This window comes from Nerophis lumbriciformis, linkage group LG36 (assembly GCF_033978685.3).
Source record: "Nerophis lumbriciformis linkage group LG36, RoL_Nlum_v2.1, whole genome shotgun sequence".
Taxonomy (NCBI): Eukaryota; Metazoa; Chordata; class Actinopteri; order Syngnathiformes; family Syngnathidae; genus Nerophis; species Nerophis lumbriciformis.
The window spans coordinates 2,390,001-2,407,500 of NC_084583.2; the positions used below are offsets into that span (position 1 = coordinate 2,390,001).

Sequence of the window (17,500 nt, forward strand, 5' to 3'; positions counted from 1 at the left end):
CATGAAAATAAAGAAAGTGAGATTTACAATATTAACTATGACCAATAAAACACTGAATATTAACAACATATGAACATCGCTCCTCTTTTACGTTCTATAAGTTCAAGACTTACGGTCATTTAAACCGCAGAGGTGGAGGCCAGAGAGAGGTATGAGCGTTTACCTCATTGACCAGAGCTGGGGAAATATATTGACTCGGGGGCCACATTGAGAGAAAAAATGTGTCTGTGTGTATAAACGATATGTACACAATTAGCTGTAAAAATATGCGTTTGGGTCAGGAACTCTAATACCAAAAGTCGCAATGTCTGATAAGAGTTCTAAGAAAGTTATGACAGACCACCTCAAAAAACCGGAATGGAATTTTACAGTTTTTTTTTACTGAATGGGACACCCGAAACGTACATGAAAATAAAGAAAGTGGGATTTACAATATTAACTATGACCAATAAAACACTGAATATTAACAACATATGAACATCGCTCCTCTTTTACTTTCTATAGTTCAAGACTTACGGTCATTTAAACCGCAGAGGTGGAGGCCAGAGAGAGGTATGAGCGTTTACCTCATTGACCAGAGCTGGGGAAATATATTGACTCGGGGGCCACATTGAGAGAAAAAATGTGTCTGTGTGTATAAATGATATGTACACAATTAGCTGTAAAAATATGCGTTTGGGTCAGGAACTCTAATACCAAAAGTCGCAATGTCTGATAAGAATTCTAAAAAAGTTATGACAGACCACCTCAAAAAACCGGAATGGAGTTTTACCGTTTTTTTTACTGGATGGGACACCCGAAATGTACATGAAAATAAAGAAAGTGAGATTTACAATATTAACTATGACCAATAAAACACTGAATATTAACAACATATGAACATCGCTCCTCTTTTACGTTCTATAAGTTCAAGACTTACGGTCATTTAAACCGCAGAGGTGGAGGCCAGAGAGAGGTATGAGCGTTTACCTCATTGACCAGAGCTGGGGAAATATATTGACTCGGGGGCCACATTGAGAGAAAAAATGTGTCTGTGTGTATAAACGATATGTACACAATTAGCTGTAAAAATATGCGTTTGGGTCAGGAACTCTAATACCAAAAGTCACAATGTCTGATAAGAGTTCTAAGAAAGCTATGACAGACCCTTTCAAAAAACCGGAATGGAGTTTTACCGTTTTTTTTACTGGATGGGACACCCGAAATGTACATGAAAATAAAGAAAGTGAGATTTACAATATTAACTATGACCAATAAAACACTGAATATTAACAACATATGAACATCGCTCCTCTTTTACGTTCTATAAGTTCAAGACTTACGGTCATTTAAACCGCAGAGGTGGAGGCCAGAGAGAGGTATGAGCGTTTACCTCATTGACCAGAGCTGGGGAAATATATTGACTCGGGGGCCACATTGAGAGAAAAAATGTGTCTGTGTGTATAAACGATATGTACACAATTAGCTGTAAAAATATGCGTTTGGGTCAGGAACTCTAATACCAAAAGTCACAATGTCTGATAAGAGTTCTAAGAAAGTTATGACAGACCACCTCAAAAAACCGGAATGGAATTTTACAGTTTTTTTTTTACTGAATGGGACACCCGAAACGTACATGAAAATAAAGAAAGTGGGATTTACAATATTAACTATGACCAATAAAACACTGAATATTAACAACATATGAACATCGTTCCTCTTTTACTTTCTATAGTTCAAGACTTACGGTCATTTAAACCGCAGAGGTGGAGGCCAGAGAGAGGTATGAGCGTTTACCTCATTGACCAGAGCTGGGGAAATATATTGACTCGGGGGCCACATTGAGAGAAAAAATGTGTCTGTGTGTATAAACGATATGTACACAATTAGCTGTAAAAATATGCGTTTGGGTCAGGAACTCTAATACCAAAAGTCACAATGTCTGATAAGAGTTCTAAGAAAGTTATGACAGACCACCTCAAAAAACCGGAATGGAGTTTTACAGTTTTTTTACTGAATGGGACACCCGAAATGTACATGAAAATAAAGAAAGTGAGATTTACAATATTAACTATGACCAATAAAACACTGAATATTAACAACATATGAACATCGCTCATCTTTTACTTTCTATAGTTCAAGACTTACGGTCATTTAAACCGCAGAGGTGGAGGCCAGAGAGAGGTATGAGCGTTTACCTCATTGACCAGAGCTGGGGAAATATATTGACTCGGGGGCCACATTGAGAGAAAAAATGTGTCTGTGTGTATAAACGATATGTACACAATTAGCTGTAAAAATATGCGTTTGGGTCAGGAACTCTAATACCAAAAGTCACAATGTCTGATAAAAGTTCTAAGAAAGTTATGACAGACCACCTCAAAAAACCGGAATGGAATTTTACAGTTTTTTTTTACTGAATGGGACACCCGAAATGTACATGAAAATAAAGAAAGTGGGATTTACAATATTAACTATGACCAATAAAACACTGAATATTAACAACATATGAACATCGCTCCTCTTTTACTTTCTATAGTTCAAGACTTACGGTCATTTAAACCGCAGAGGTGGAGGCCAGAGAGAGGTATGAGCGTTTACCTCATTGACCAGAGCTGGGGAAATATATTGACTCGGGGGCCACATTGAGAGAAAAAATATGTCTGTGTGTATAAATGATATGTACACAATTAGCTGTAAAAATCTGTGTTTGGGTCAGGAACTCTAATACCAAAAGTCACAATGTCTGATAAGAGTTCTAAGAAAGTTATGACAGACCCTTTCAAAAAACCGGAATGGAGTTTTACAGTTTTTTTTTACTGAATGGGACACCCGAAATGTACATGAAAATAAAGAAAGTGAGATTTACAATATTAACTATGACCAATAAAACACTGAATATTAACAACATATGAACATCGCTCCTCTTTTACGTTCTATAAGTTCAAGACTTACGGTCATTTAAACCGCAGAGGTGGAGGCCAGAGAGAGGTATGAGCGTTTACCTCATTGACCAGAGCTGGGGAAATATATTGACTCGGGGGCCACATTGAGAGAAAAAATGTGTCTGTGTGTATAAACGATATGTACACAATTAGCTGTAAAAATATGCGTTTGGGTCAGGAACTCTAATACCAAAAGTCACAATGTCTGATAAGAGTTCTAAGAAAGTTATAACAGACCACCTCAAAAAAACGGAATGGAATTTTACAGTTTTTTTTTACTGAATGGGACACCCGAAACGTACATGAAAATAAAGAAAGTGGGATTTACAATATTAACTATGACCAATAAAACACTGAATATTAACAACATATGAACATCGTTCCTCTTTTACTTTCTATAAGTTCAAGACTTACGGTCATTTAAACCGCAGAGGTGGAGGCCAGAGAGAGGTATGAGCGTTTACCTCATTGACCAGAGCTGGGGAAATATATTGACTCGGGGGCCACATTGAGAGAAAAAATGTGTCTGTGTGTATAAACGATATGTACACAGTTAGCTGTAAAAATCTGCGTTTGGGTCAGGAACTCTAATACCAAAAGTCACAATGTCTGATAAGAGTTCTAAGAAAGTTATGACAGACCACCTCAAAAAACCGGAATGGAGTTTTACAGTTTTTTTACTGAATGGGACACCCGAAATGTACATGAAAATAAAGAAAGTGAGATTTACAATATTAACTATGACCAATAAAACACTGAATATTAACAACATATGAACATCGTTCCTCTTTTACTTTCTATAGTTCAAGACTTACGGTCATTTAAACCGCAGAGGTGGAGGCCAGAGAGAGGTATGAGCGTTTACCTCATTGACCAGAGCTGGGGAAATATATTGACTCGGGGGCCACATTGAGAGAAAAAATGTGTCTGTGTGTATAAATGATATGTACACAATTAGCTGTAAAAATCTGTGTTTGGGTCAGGAACTCTAATACCAAAAGTCACAATGTCTGATAAGAGTTCTAAGAAAGTTATGACAGACCCTTTCAAAAAACCGGAATGGAGTTTTACAGTTTTTTTACTGAATGGGACACCCGAAATGTACATGAAAATAAAGAAAGTGGGATTTACAATATTAACTATGACCAATAAAAAACTGAATATTAACAACATATGAACATCGCTCCTCTTTTACGTTCTATAAGTTCAAGACTTACGGTCATTTAAAAACAGCACTGCACATCATAATGGCAGCTACAGTTTTGATGTTAAAGGTTTGATTGATTGATTGATTGAGACTTTTATTAGTAGGTTGCACAGTGAAGTACATATTCCGTACAATTGACCACTAAATGGTAACACCCGAATAGGTTTTTCAACTTGTTTAAGTCGGGGTCCGCTTAAATTGATTCATGATACAGATATATACTATCAGATATACTATCATCATAATACAGTCATCACACAAGATAATCATCAGGGTGTATACATTGAATTATTTACATTATTTACAATTCGGGGTGTGTGTGTGTGTGGGGGGGGGGTTAGGTTTGGTTGTTATCATCAGTCATCAACAATTGAGAACAGAGAAATGGATATTGAAACAGTGTAGGTCTGACTTGGTAGGATATGTACAGCAAGTAGTGGACATAGAGAGAGAGGTCTAAAAAAAAGTGATGTAGAACGTCCGGCGGGCCGAATTGGAAATCTTAATGGGTCTGTCATATACCATGTGGTGACGGTATGATCCACCACATTAAGTACACCTGCAAGAACCGATATACTTACCGTATTTTCCGCACTATAAGGCGCACCTAAAAACCACAAATTTTCTCAACAGCTGACAGTGCGCCTTATAACCCGGTGCGCTTTATTACGATTCATTTTCATAAAGTTTCGATCTCGCAACTTCGGTAAACAGCCGCCATCTTTTTTCCCGGTAGAACAGGAAGCGCTTCTTCTTCTACGCAAGCAACCGCCAAGGAAAGCACCCGCCCCCATAGAACAGGAAGCGCTTCTTCTTCTACTGTAAGCAACCACCCGCCCCCGGAAGAAGAAGAAAAAACGCGCGGATATCACCGTACGTTTCATTTCCTGTTTACATCTGTAAAGACCACAAAATGGCTCCTACTAAGCGACAAGGATCCGGTTCATAAAAAGACGCAATCTCTCCATCCGCACACGGATTACTACCGTATTTCACAGCAACTGATATTCCTGTGAACCGCACTGTGGAACGGGAGCACGTACGGTGAATATTCGCACCACAGGGAATGAGAAGTCATCCTTCACTGTGGTTCTAGCTTGCCATGCTAACTTCCACCCATGGTGATATTCAAAAGGAAGACCTTGCCAAAAGAGACCTTTCCAGCCGGCGTCATCATAAAAGCTAACTCGAAGGGATGGATGGATGAAGAAAAGATGAGCGAGTGGTTAAGGGAAGTTTACGCGAAGAGGCCGGGTGGCTTTTTTCACACAGCTCCGAAGGCGAACACACCTTCACTAAGACGGGCAGACAGCGCCGGACGACATACGCCAACATTTGCCAGTGGATCGTAAATGCCTGGGCAGATATTTCGGTCACAACTGTGGTCCGAGCTTTCCGGAAGGCAGGATTCACAGAACTACTGGACAACAACAGCGACACTGACTCCGATTACTTCGACGAGACGGAACCGGCCATTTTGGATCCCACGCTTGCGCAACTTTTCAATTCGGACACCGAACACGAAGAATTCGAAGGATTTACGAATGAAGAATAACTTCAGAAGGTGAGCGCTATGTTTATTTTGTGTGTTGTGACATTAACGTTCGAGCAACATTATGTTGCTATTGCTCTACACCATTTTGAATTTTACTATGTTTGTGATTGCACATTTGCGTACATTTTGGGACAGAGTTGTTAGAACGCTGGTTTTCAATATATTATTAAAGTTTGACTGAACTATCTGACTGTTTTTTTGACATTCCCTTTAGCGCAGCGTAGGCGCGGCTTATAATCCGGGGCGGCTTATTGGTGGACAAAGTTATGAAATATGTAATTCATTGAAGGTGCGGCTAATAATCCGGTGCGCCTTATAGTGCGGAAAATACGGTATTCATTGCTGTGCTTGCACGGCATCATACTCTCCAAATAATAGTAATACATATCAGCAACTTTGCAGTTCTGGACCACAATGGCAAACACAAAAGTAGCTGAGCTCGGAAAGTCCGAGGTTCAACATCCGCTACGGACGGAAAAATATGGAAATCTTTCACTACTTGTTTTTTGGAGAAAAGCCAGTTGACTTTGCGAGGTGCCCTCAAAGAAAAGATCTTGTTTTCTAAAGTATTTGAACAAAAAAGGCCTTTCTGGGAGTGTTGATCAAAACCCAAGCTTGAGATTTTTCTTGAGCTTTTATTTATTTTTTCTTGGAACATTGCCCAAATGTTGTACATATAATATGCCATCTACATTTATAGGTCTGGAATACCTTGTGATTATCCAAAATCCATGACTGTTATCTTTAAATACAGTTGTTGGGGAAATATATGTGCTGTATGAACTTTGGGGAGGTGAACGGTACTTTGGGCTGTGGGATTGAGTGTGTTGTGCAGGTGTTTGAGTTATATGGACGGGAGGGGGGAGGTGTTTGTTATGCGGGATTAATTTGTGGCATATTAAATATAAGCCTGGTTGTGTTGTGGCTAATAGAGTATATATATGTCTTGTGTTTATTTACTGTTTTAATCATTCCCAGCTGAATATCAGGTCCCACCCGCCTCTCACAGCATCTTCCCTATCTGAATCGCTCCCACTGCCCTCTAGTCCTTCACTCTCCCTTTCCTCATCCACAAATCTTTCATGCTCGCTCAAATTAATGGGGAAATCGTCGCTTTCTCGGTCCGAATCGCTCTCGCTGCTGGTGGCCATGATTGTAAACAATGTGCAGATGTGAGGAGCTCCACAACCTGTGACGTCACGCTACTCGTCTGCTACTTCCGGTAGAGGCAAGGCTTTTTTATCAGCGACCAAAAGTTGCGAACTTTATCGTCGATGTTCTCTACTAAATCCTTTCAGCAAAAATTTGGCAATATCGCGAAATGATCTACTATGACACATAGAATGCACCTGCTATCCCCGTTTAAATAAGAAAATCGCATTTCAGTAGGCCTTTAACAGTTGTGGCTGTAGGTAACCCCATTATGTGTTTTTCAAATGAAGGGGACAGTAGCTGCATTCGAAATATCACAAGCGACCAGTATCTAATTCTGCATAAGCTGTTGGTGTGAAACTCATTCCTGTTACTCTCAGCAAACTGTTGAATATTGAACAACCGGTATTCTCGTCAGCGCTATAAATGCTGATCGAGCCGTTTGTCACTTGGTATCCAATCAGAAGTTGTGATTTACGAAAGCAGAATGAAAGCTATACCCGGCCAGCGGAGAAATCAGCGGCCGGCTTTAAATGCTGACTGAGCCGTTTGTGCTCAGCGTTACTACAACATTGGTTCTGTGACTGCTGTGTTGTGCAGTATGCAGTGGAGCCTCTATTCACAAATTCTATTCATTGGTTTACAAAACAGAGTTGGTAAATAGAAGTGTTTGTATATCTCCGTAAGAATCAATGTAAGCATAAATAATTGGTTCCAGCCTCAGCAAAAGTCCATATTTTAGCAGTGGTGTGCCGTCAGAGCCAGCAAGGCCTTCTCTGCTGGCCTAACATAAATCATGATCATTAATTAATAAAAGTTAATCTTATTTTTAATTGACTTTCCATAAATATATAAAAGTATTCATCATATTAGGCTCCAGTGTTGCTCTTTTAAGTTAAAGCTTTTATCCAATCAGAATTCATATAGCTTGTTGCCAGCGCTGTATGAAATCTGCCAGACGCCTTCTGACCCAAGGGTAGCGGCGGCTGTGCAGTTTAACGAACGGAGGACATTCAGTTAACGGACAGTTGCGATAGCCGATCAGATCACAAGTTGTTGACAGTAGCCTTACGTTGAACGTGACTGTGATTGGATACTCACTTGTCACTCCCAGGTATCCGATCACTGGTTGTGATTTACGAAAGCAGAAAGTGGCACGGGAGCCATACCCGGCCAGCGGAGAAATCAGCGGTTGTCACTTTTTAAACCAACCACGCCACTGTATTTTAGTAAAACAAACATAACAAGTGGGTGATCGATCAACTTTTTATTAAACAACAAAGCCAAAACAAAAACAACTAGCTGAACTGTCCTTATTTGTAGGACAATGAAAATGTCATAAATGGTGTGATTTACGAAAGCAGAAAGTGGCACCGGAGTCATACCCGGCCAGCGGAGAAATCAGCGGTTGTCACTTTTTTAACCAACAAAGTAGCAGAGCAAAATGTTGATTAGGTGGCAGATATCACGATTTGCCTGCCACTTCCACTCAAATCAACCAACTACGAGCGGTATTGTGAGTTCAAATATAATTTTTTACAATCAATGTTTTTCACAACTATTTTTGTTTTGACAGTACCGCGTCCTATGCGGGTGTATTGATTTTTAAATGCGCCAAAAAATAGCCCTTTTTGTACACTAGTGACACATTGAGTTGATTCAATGTCCAGTAGTGCGCAGGTGTGTTTCTGTATAGTATTTTACAAGCCGTGGTCATGTGGCGACATCATTTATGGTATTTTGAGAGGTATTTATTGAAGTCGGACGAAGTAGGAAATCACTGAAGGCCTAGATAGGAAGCGCACGGCCCGCCACTGTATTTTAGTAAAACAAACAAACAAAAACAACTAGCTGAACTGTCCTCTTTTGTAGCCGCCCCGCCGACACGCACACACACTGAATGTTTGAAAACACACGTCGCCTGTCCAATGCTTTCTTTTGAACTTATATTGAGCTAGCAAAACTAGAAACTATTTATAAAAAGGCTAAAAAAAAAAAAAAAACCCACAAGGTGCAGTGTTGACTGAATGAGCACCGGAGATCGATCAGCCTGCCCACAATGGCTGTGCTGCCGGGCACAAAATGGCTGCTCCGCAGGCACACAATAGCCGGATGAAACTATATATATATATATATATATATATATATATATATATATATATATATAGACAAGCTTCACGCAACAAAGCATATATTTTTGTATTTATTCAAGTTTTTTTTGAGTTTTTCGAAGAAACATATTTTACATAGACTTGATTAAAAAAATATATCGATATCTAAACATTTGTATTTTTTTTTAAATAAAAAAATAAATAAAACAAACATAATATTAATAATAAATATACATAACAAAACATTCTTGTTGGCTCATACGTTCCAATCGGCAACTTATCGTCTGGAAGGTGCTTCTTTACCAAATATAATGATCTTGATCCACTTCAACCATCTCAGATGTAATATACATATATACGTAATATGCGATATATACACATAAAAGCATATTTTTTATTTGGTTTACAAATCGAAAAGTTTGTACAATGAGGGGTCCGTAAATCGAGGTTCCGCTGTATTTATTATGTTAAAGAGAACGACATTTTCGCTTTCTCATGCACTCCAGACCATTATCATGGTTTTAAAAAAAAAATCAGTTATGCATTATGAGTTTTCATACTACGGAAATAACTATTTATTGACATTTTCCAATTAACTTCCTGTCTTCTTTGCAGTTTCGGTACATACATAATTGGAGCGTTTACACAATGCCGGATTTGGTGCGTGTACTAAAAATAGTAGCTGGGGATTTTTCTTTTTTTTCTCGAGTGTTTCAATCCAGATCTAACTCCGAAGACAGGGGTCGGCAACCCAAAACGTTGAAAGAGCCATATTGGACCAAAAATACAAAAAAACTGATCTGTCTGGAGCCGCATAAAATGAAAAGCCGTATATAAGTGTTATAGTGAAGGCAACATGATGTAAGTGTCTATATTAGCTTTATTAGCCTACTGCCAAAATGACTTTAAACGTCTTATATAAGTGTTATATTGAAGACAACACATGACGTAAGTGTCTATATTAGCTATATTAGCCTACTACCAAAATGACTTTAAAAGTCTTATATAAGTGTTATAATGAAGGCAACACATGATGCAAGTGTTTATATTAGCTTTCTACCAAAATGACTTTAAAAGTCCTACATAAGTGTTATAATGAAGTCAACACATGACGTAAGTGTCTACACAAGGTATGCTAGCCTACTATCAAAATGAATTTAAAATTCATATTTAAGTGTTATAATGAGACAACACATGACGTAAGTGTCTATATAAGCTATATTAGCCTACTATCAAAATTACTTTAAAAGTCTTATATAAGTGTTATAATGAAGGCAACACATGATGTAGGTGTCTATATTAGCTATATTAGCCTACTATCAAAAGTACTTTCAAAGTCTTATATAAGTGTTATAATGAAGGCAACACATCATGTAAGTGTCTAAATTAGCTATATTAGACTACTATCAAAATTAATTTAAAAATCTTATATAAGTGTTATAATGAAGACAACATGATGTAAGTGTCTAAATTAGCTATATTAGCCTACTATCAAAATGACTTTAAAAGTCTTATATAAGTGTTATAATGAAGGCAACACATGACGTAAGTGTCTATAATAGCTTTCTACCAAAATGACTTTAAAAGTCTTATATAAGTGTTATAATGAAGGCAACACATGACGTAAGTGTCTACACAAGCTATGCTAGCCTACTATCAAAATGAATTTAAAATTCATATTTAAGTGTTATAATGAGACAACACATGACGTAAGTGTCTATATAAGCTATATTAGCCTACTATCAAAATGACTTTAAAAGTCGTATATAAGTGTTATAATGAAGGCAACACATGATGTAGGTGTCTATATTAGCTTACTATCAAAAGTACTTTCAAAGTCTTATATAAGTGTTATAATGAAGGCAACACATCATGTAAGTGTCTAAATTAGCTATATTAGACTACTATCAAAATTAATTAAAAAATCTTATATAAGTGTTATAATGAAGACAACATGATGTAAGTGTCTAAATTAGCTATATTAGCCTACTATCAAAATGACTTTAAAAGTCTTATATAAGTGTTATAATGAAGGCAACACATGACGTAAGTGTCTATAATAGCTTTCTACCAAAATGACTTTAAAAGTCTTATATAAGTGTTATAATGAAGGCAACACATGATGTAAGTGTCTACACAAGCTATGCTAGCCTACTATCAAAATGAATTTAAAATTCATATTTAAGTGTTATAATGAGACAACACATGACGTAAGTGTCTATATAAGCTATATTAGCCTACTATCAAAATGACTTTAAAAGTCGTATATAAGTGTTATAATGAAGGCAACACATGATGTAGGTGTCTATATTAGCCTACTATCAAAAGTACTTTCAAAGTTTTGTATAAGTGTTATAATGAAGGCAACACATCATGTAAGTGTCTAAATTAGCTATATTAGACTACTATCAAAATTAATTTAAAAACCTTATATAAGTGTTATAATGAAGACAACATGATGTAAGTGTCTAAATTAGCTATATTAGCCTACTATCAAAATGACTTTAAAAGTCTTATATAAGTGTTATAATGAAGGCAACACATGACGTAAGTGTCTATATTAGCTATAATAGCCTACTATCAAAATGACTATGTGGCGCAGGCTGAAGCAAATCTTCGTTGACAGAAATGTTGAAATGTAATATTTATTCTACACATGTTTGCAACATTAGAAACCATTAGTGAATCAGAGGCTACTCAGAAGGTGAGATAACTCTTGGAAATGACTGGCTTTTAAAAGGTATAGATGTGTGTGTCCACGGCTGTCTTCTTTTAATAGATTTATTACAATCTTTGGCAAGCTAGGTAATGTTTGCTGTGGTCTGGAACAACACGGCACACAAACAACTATCTAAAATGTCGCCAATAATACATATAGATAATGTGTCATGAGACATGCAAAACGAAATTATATACAAAGAGGATAAAAGTAAAGGATATTAAATGAGCTCAAATATACCGGTACCTACAAACGAGGCAAAATGATGCAATATACATACAGCTAGCCTAAATAGCATGTTAGCATTGATTAGCTTGCAGTCATCCATCCATCCATTTTCTACCGCTTGTCCCTAATATGCCTGATTAGCACTCCAACGAGTCAATAACATCAACAAAGGGCACCTTTGTTCACGCACAGCATAAAACGTTTGGTGGACAAAATGAGACAAAGAAGGAGTGGAAGGTGGTGAGTTTAAGCGCTGCCGAAATTAGTAGGACAAAACGATGTTCACCAGTGAAGCACACACACAAACATTCAAACGTGGGCTTTTCTAACAATTAGGACGGTTTGTGTCATTAAACAAAAAACATACTAAAACAAAACAATTATTTCTTACCCTATATTTTTCCATTTTCAGTCCTTTTTTTTAAAAAATGCTCCAGAGAGCCGCATGCCCTCAGACAAGCACGGACAAGACAAACCAATAACATTTAATTATTCAGCGGACATAAAGCCACAACTTTTCAGCTTACCTTGACTGTTTTTGAGGCAGTTGCGGTCTTCCAATTAGTTTTAGCACCGGCCCAGTCTTCGGCGGAGAAACAGCTGTGACATCATTAACGGCCCTTTGAAACAGAACGCAGCGTTATCACACGAGTTACCCCGGCGACCATTAAAGGCACTTTACAAGGCAAATGCCATCGCGGCAAGTGGCTGCTGCACGGGGGCTGATTTATACGCTGGAAAAGTGTTTCGCAAACCCTGCTGCCAAACGCTCATATACGTCTTGTTTTGGTTATATATGCAGTCTTTTGCTTGGTGATTGGACAGGTCGGTGAAGTGTGCGTGTGGTAGAGATGCGCGGATAGGCAATTATTTCATCCGCAACCGCGTCAGAAAGTCGTCAACCATCCGCCATCCACCCGATGTAACGTTTGATCAGAACTACATCCGCCCGCCATCCGCCCGTTGTTATATATCTAATATTAATTAAAAAAAAAAAAAAAGGGTGAAAACTACGCGAATTGCACCTTGTGCAGACAAGATTTTTCGATCGGACACGGAGGAATTAGCGATGTAAAAGACCACGTTGGGACAAAAAAACACAAGTCTAATGCCGTTGCTAGCGATACAAGTGGAAAACTTTCAACGTTTTTCGTCGCCCAAACAGATTCTTTGGATGTGATAAATGCCGAAGTTTTATTTACGGAGGCAATAATTGAGCATGGACTTCCAATCGCACTGGCTGATCCACATGGGACAGTTAATAATGTAATGCAACCTTTAAAAATCATTACGCGGTGATCGCGATCCCAAAAATAAACTTTTCTTGCATGATAATGTCCAGAAAAATTCGCTTTACATTACTATAGAGTCCTTTTAACGAATGAGTTTGATGGTTTATCACAAACCTTAAATGAAATTCCATGGCCACTGTCCTGCTCTCTATATCAACCAGGGTGAGCCCCACCCCTTTCGTGAGCGCACTGAGCGCGGAGTGACCCCTTTTACGCGCCCCCGGCAACAGGGGTGGCAAGCAGGTAAGCTGCGCGGGCGGAGCGCGCGGAGTGACCCATGTTACGAGCCCCCGGCCACGGGGGTGGCGGGCAGGTAAGCTGCTTACCTGCTGCGCGTGACGCCGGCCGCGGCAAAAGCGGACGAGGCGGGGTGTCGGTGCGGTGGGCGCGGTAGTGACCCTGGACTTGCGTCAGGCCCTTCTCGCGGATCGCCTCAGCTACGGCTCCCGGTGGGGCCCTCTCGGGGGAAGGGGCCTCGGTCCCGGACCCCAGCGAGGCGTCCCTTCTCCCTCCGTAAAAGTGTCCATCTCTTTTTTTTTTTTTCTTCTGTTGTGGCATATGCAGCAGGTGCCTGCTCGTTTTTCGTATGTGGGTAACAACATTTAACTATGTATATATATTTCCCAATTGGTTTAACTGCCACCCGCAAAAAAAAAAAAAAAAAAAAAAAAAAAAAAAATCTAATTAATCCGCCCGACCCGACCCGCGAGCGGATAAAATCTTATTTTTTTTAATTTCATCCGCCCGATCCGCGGATAATCCGCGGACTCCGCGGTTGTGTCCGCAAACCGCGCATCTCTAGTGCATGTTAAGGGCCTCAAAGAGGCGCCCAAACATATACAAGAAAAAAACACAGCAATTTCAATAGGGCCTTTGCCCTATTTTTAATTTAAAAATAATTTTAAAAATTGTTCTTAATTCAAAACATAAACAATTACAAAAATAAAATAAAATAAAATAATTAAAATAAATAAAATAAATAAAATAAATAAAATAAATAAAATAAATAAAATAAAAATAAAGATAAAAAACAAATAAATAAATAAATAAATAAATAAAATTAAAAAAATTAAATAAATAAATAAATAAATAAAATAAAACTGTCATAATTTGGAGCAATTAGAATCAAGATCTGAACTTGTGAAGCCCGGTTATTAACATTTTGTGTTTTTGTGGCGAACCATCAGATTAAAGTTTTTTACCATACCCGATGCGCCTGCAAAATATGGAAACGTTTTTCTCATGTTAAGGGCCTCAAAAAGGCTGTCAAACATATAAAAGAAAAAAACACAGCAATTTCAATAAGGCCCTTGCCCTATTTTTAATTTAAAAATATAAAAAAAAAAAATGTTTTTAATTAAAAACAAACAATTACAAAAAATAAAATAAATAAAAATAAAAATAAAAATAAAAATAAAAATAAAAATAAAAATAAAAATAAAAATAAAAATAAAAATAAAAATAAAAATAAAAATAAAATGTCATAATTTGGAGCAATTAGAATCAAGATCTGAACTTGTGAAGCGCAGTTATTAACATTTTGTGTTTATGTGGCGAACCATCAGATTGAAGTTTTTCGCCATACCCGATGCGCCTGCAAAATATGGAAACGTTTCGTGCATGTTAAGGGCCTCAAAAAGGCGTCCAAACATCCATCCATCCATTCTTATTCCCTTTGGGGTCGCGGGGGGCGCTGGAGCCTATCTCAGCTACAATCGGGCGGAAGGCGGGGTACACCCTGGACAAATCGCCACCTCATCGCAGGGCCAACACAAATAGACAGACAACATTCACACTCACATCCACACACTAGGGCCAATTTAGTGTTGCCAATCAACCTATCCCCAGGTGCATGTCTTTGGAGGTGGGAGGAAGCCGGAGTACCCGGAGGGAACCCACGCAGTCACGGGGAAAACATGCAAACTCATGCGCCCAAACATATAAAAGAAAAAACACAGCAATTTCAATAAATAATTATTTTTTTTTTTTAATAAAAAAAATAAAATAAAATAAAATAAAATAAAATAAAATAAAATAAAATAAAATAAAATAAAATAAAATAAAAATAAACAGTCATCATCATTTGGAGCAATTAGAATCAAGTTCTGAACTTGTGAAGACCAGTTATTAACATTTTGTGTTTTTGTGGCGAAACATCAGATCGAAGTTTTTCGCCATACCTGACGCGCCTGCAAAATATTGAAACGTTTCGTGCATATTAAGGGTCTCAAAAAGGCGGCCAAACATTTAAAAGAAAAAACAGAGCAATTTCAATAGGGCCCTTGCTCTATTTTTAATTTAAAAACATTTTAAAAAATTGTTTTTAATTAAAAACATTACATAATAACAAAAAATAATACAATTAAAAATTAATAAAATAAAATACAATAAATAAATAAATAAATAAATAAATAAATAAATAAATAAATAAATAAAATAAAATAAAATAAAATAAAATAAAATAAAATAAAATAAAATAAAAATAAAATAAACTGTCATCATTTGGAGCAATTAGAATCAAGATCTGAACTTGTGAAGCCCAGTTATTAACATTTTGTGTTTTTGTGGCGAACCATCAGATTAAAGTTTTTCGCCATACCCGATGCGCCTGTAAAATGTGGAAATGTTTCGTGCATGTTAAGGGCCTCAAAAAGGCGCCCAAACATATAATAGAAAAAACACAGCAATTTCAATAGGGCCCTTGTCTTATTTTTAATTTAAAAACATTTAAAAAAGAAGTTTTTAATTAAAAACATTACAAAATAACAAAAAATAAAATAAAATAAAATAAAATAAAATAAAACAAAATAAAACAAAATAAAATAAAATAAAATAAAATAAAATAAAATAAAATGTCATCATTTGGAGCAATTAAAATCAAGATCTGAACTTGTGAAGCCCAGTTATTAACATATTGTGTTTTTGTGGCGAACCATCAGCTTAAAGTTTTTCGCCATACTCGACGCGCCTGCAAAATATGGAAACGTTCCGTGCATATTAAGGGCCTCAAAGAGGTGCCCAAACATATAAAAGAAAAAAACACAGCAATTTCCATAGGGCCCTTGCTCTATTTTTAATTCAAAAACATTAAAAAAAAATGTTTTTAATTAAAAACATTAAGAAATAACAAAAAATAAAATACAATAAAAAAAATTAAAAAAAATAAATAAATAAAAATTAAAAAAAATTAAACTGTCATCATTTGGAGCAATTAGAATCAAGATTTGAACTTGTGAAGCCCAGTTATTAACATTTTGTGTTTTTGTGGCGAACTATCAGATTAAAGTTTTTCGCCATACCCAACATTTCATGCATGTTAAGGGCATCAAAGAGGCGCCCAAACATATAAAAGAAAAAACACAGCAATTTCAATAGGGCCCTTGCCCTATTTTCCATAAAAATAAAAATAAAAATAAAAATAAAAATAACAAAAAAATCTAATTAAATCAAATCAAATCAAATAAATCAATAAAATCAAATAAAATCAAATAAAATCAAATAAACTGTCATCATCATTTGGAGTAATTAGAATCAAGATCTGAACTTGTGAAGCCCAGGTATTAACGTTTCGTGTATTGTGGCGAACCATCAGATTAAAGTTGTTCGCCATACCTGAGACGCCTGCAAATAATGGAAACGTTTCGTGCATGTTAAGGGCCTCAAAAAGGCGTCCAAACGTATAGAAGAAAAAACACAACAATTTCAATAGGGCCCTCTACATAAAATAAAATAAAATAAAATAAAATTAAATTAAACTGTCATCATTTGGAGCAATTAGGATCAAGATCTAAACTTGTGAAGCCCAGTTATTAACATTTTGTGTTTTGTGGCGAACCATCCGATCAAAGTTTGGCGCCATGCCACGCCCACATCTTATGGCAGAGGACACAAGTATTCGCAATTTATCATCCCCTATATGTGTAGTATCTGTGATTTTTAACCACAACTTATTTGGTCAAAGTCCCTAAGAGGAGTTTGTTAAAGTAAGACTCCTTTTTTCACAAAAAAATGGCAAAAATTCATCGGAGCAAAGTTTGTGTCCATGCCACGCCCACATCTTAAGGCGGAGGACATAAGTCTTCGCAATTTATCATCGCCTATATGTGTAGTATCTGTGATTTTAACCACAACTCATTTGGTCAAATTCCCTAAGAGGAGTTTACTAAAGTACGACCCCTTTTTTCGCCGAAAAATTGTCAAAATTTATCACAGCAAAGTTTGGCGCAATGACACGCCCACATCTTATGGCGTAGGACAAAAGTATTCGCAATTTATCATCGCCTTTATGTATAGTATCTGCGATTTTAACCAC

At 36.9% G+C, this 17,500-nt stretch overlaps 1 protein-coding gene across 5 annotated transcripts in view; it reads left to right on the top strand.

The window, feature by feature from the left end:
- The window catches only part of klhl4 (kelch-like family member 4), a 219,765-nt gene that overhangs the window by 1,285 nt on the left and 200,980 nt on the right, over window positions 1-17,500 (top strand). Inside the window, exon 1 of one of the 5 annotated variants that reach the window (XM_072912422.1) lies at window positions 3,388-3,775. The exons of the other annotated variants lie outside the window; for them this stretch is intronic. The gene's annotated coding sequence lies outside the window, so the exon portion shown is untranslated. Of the gene's footprint in view, window positions 1-3,387; window positions 3,776-17,500 lie in introns of those variants that run through there. 5 annotated transcript variants of the gene reach the window in all.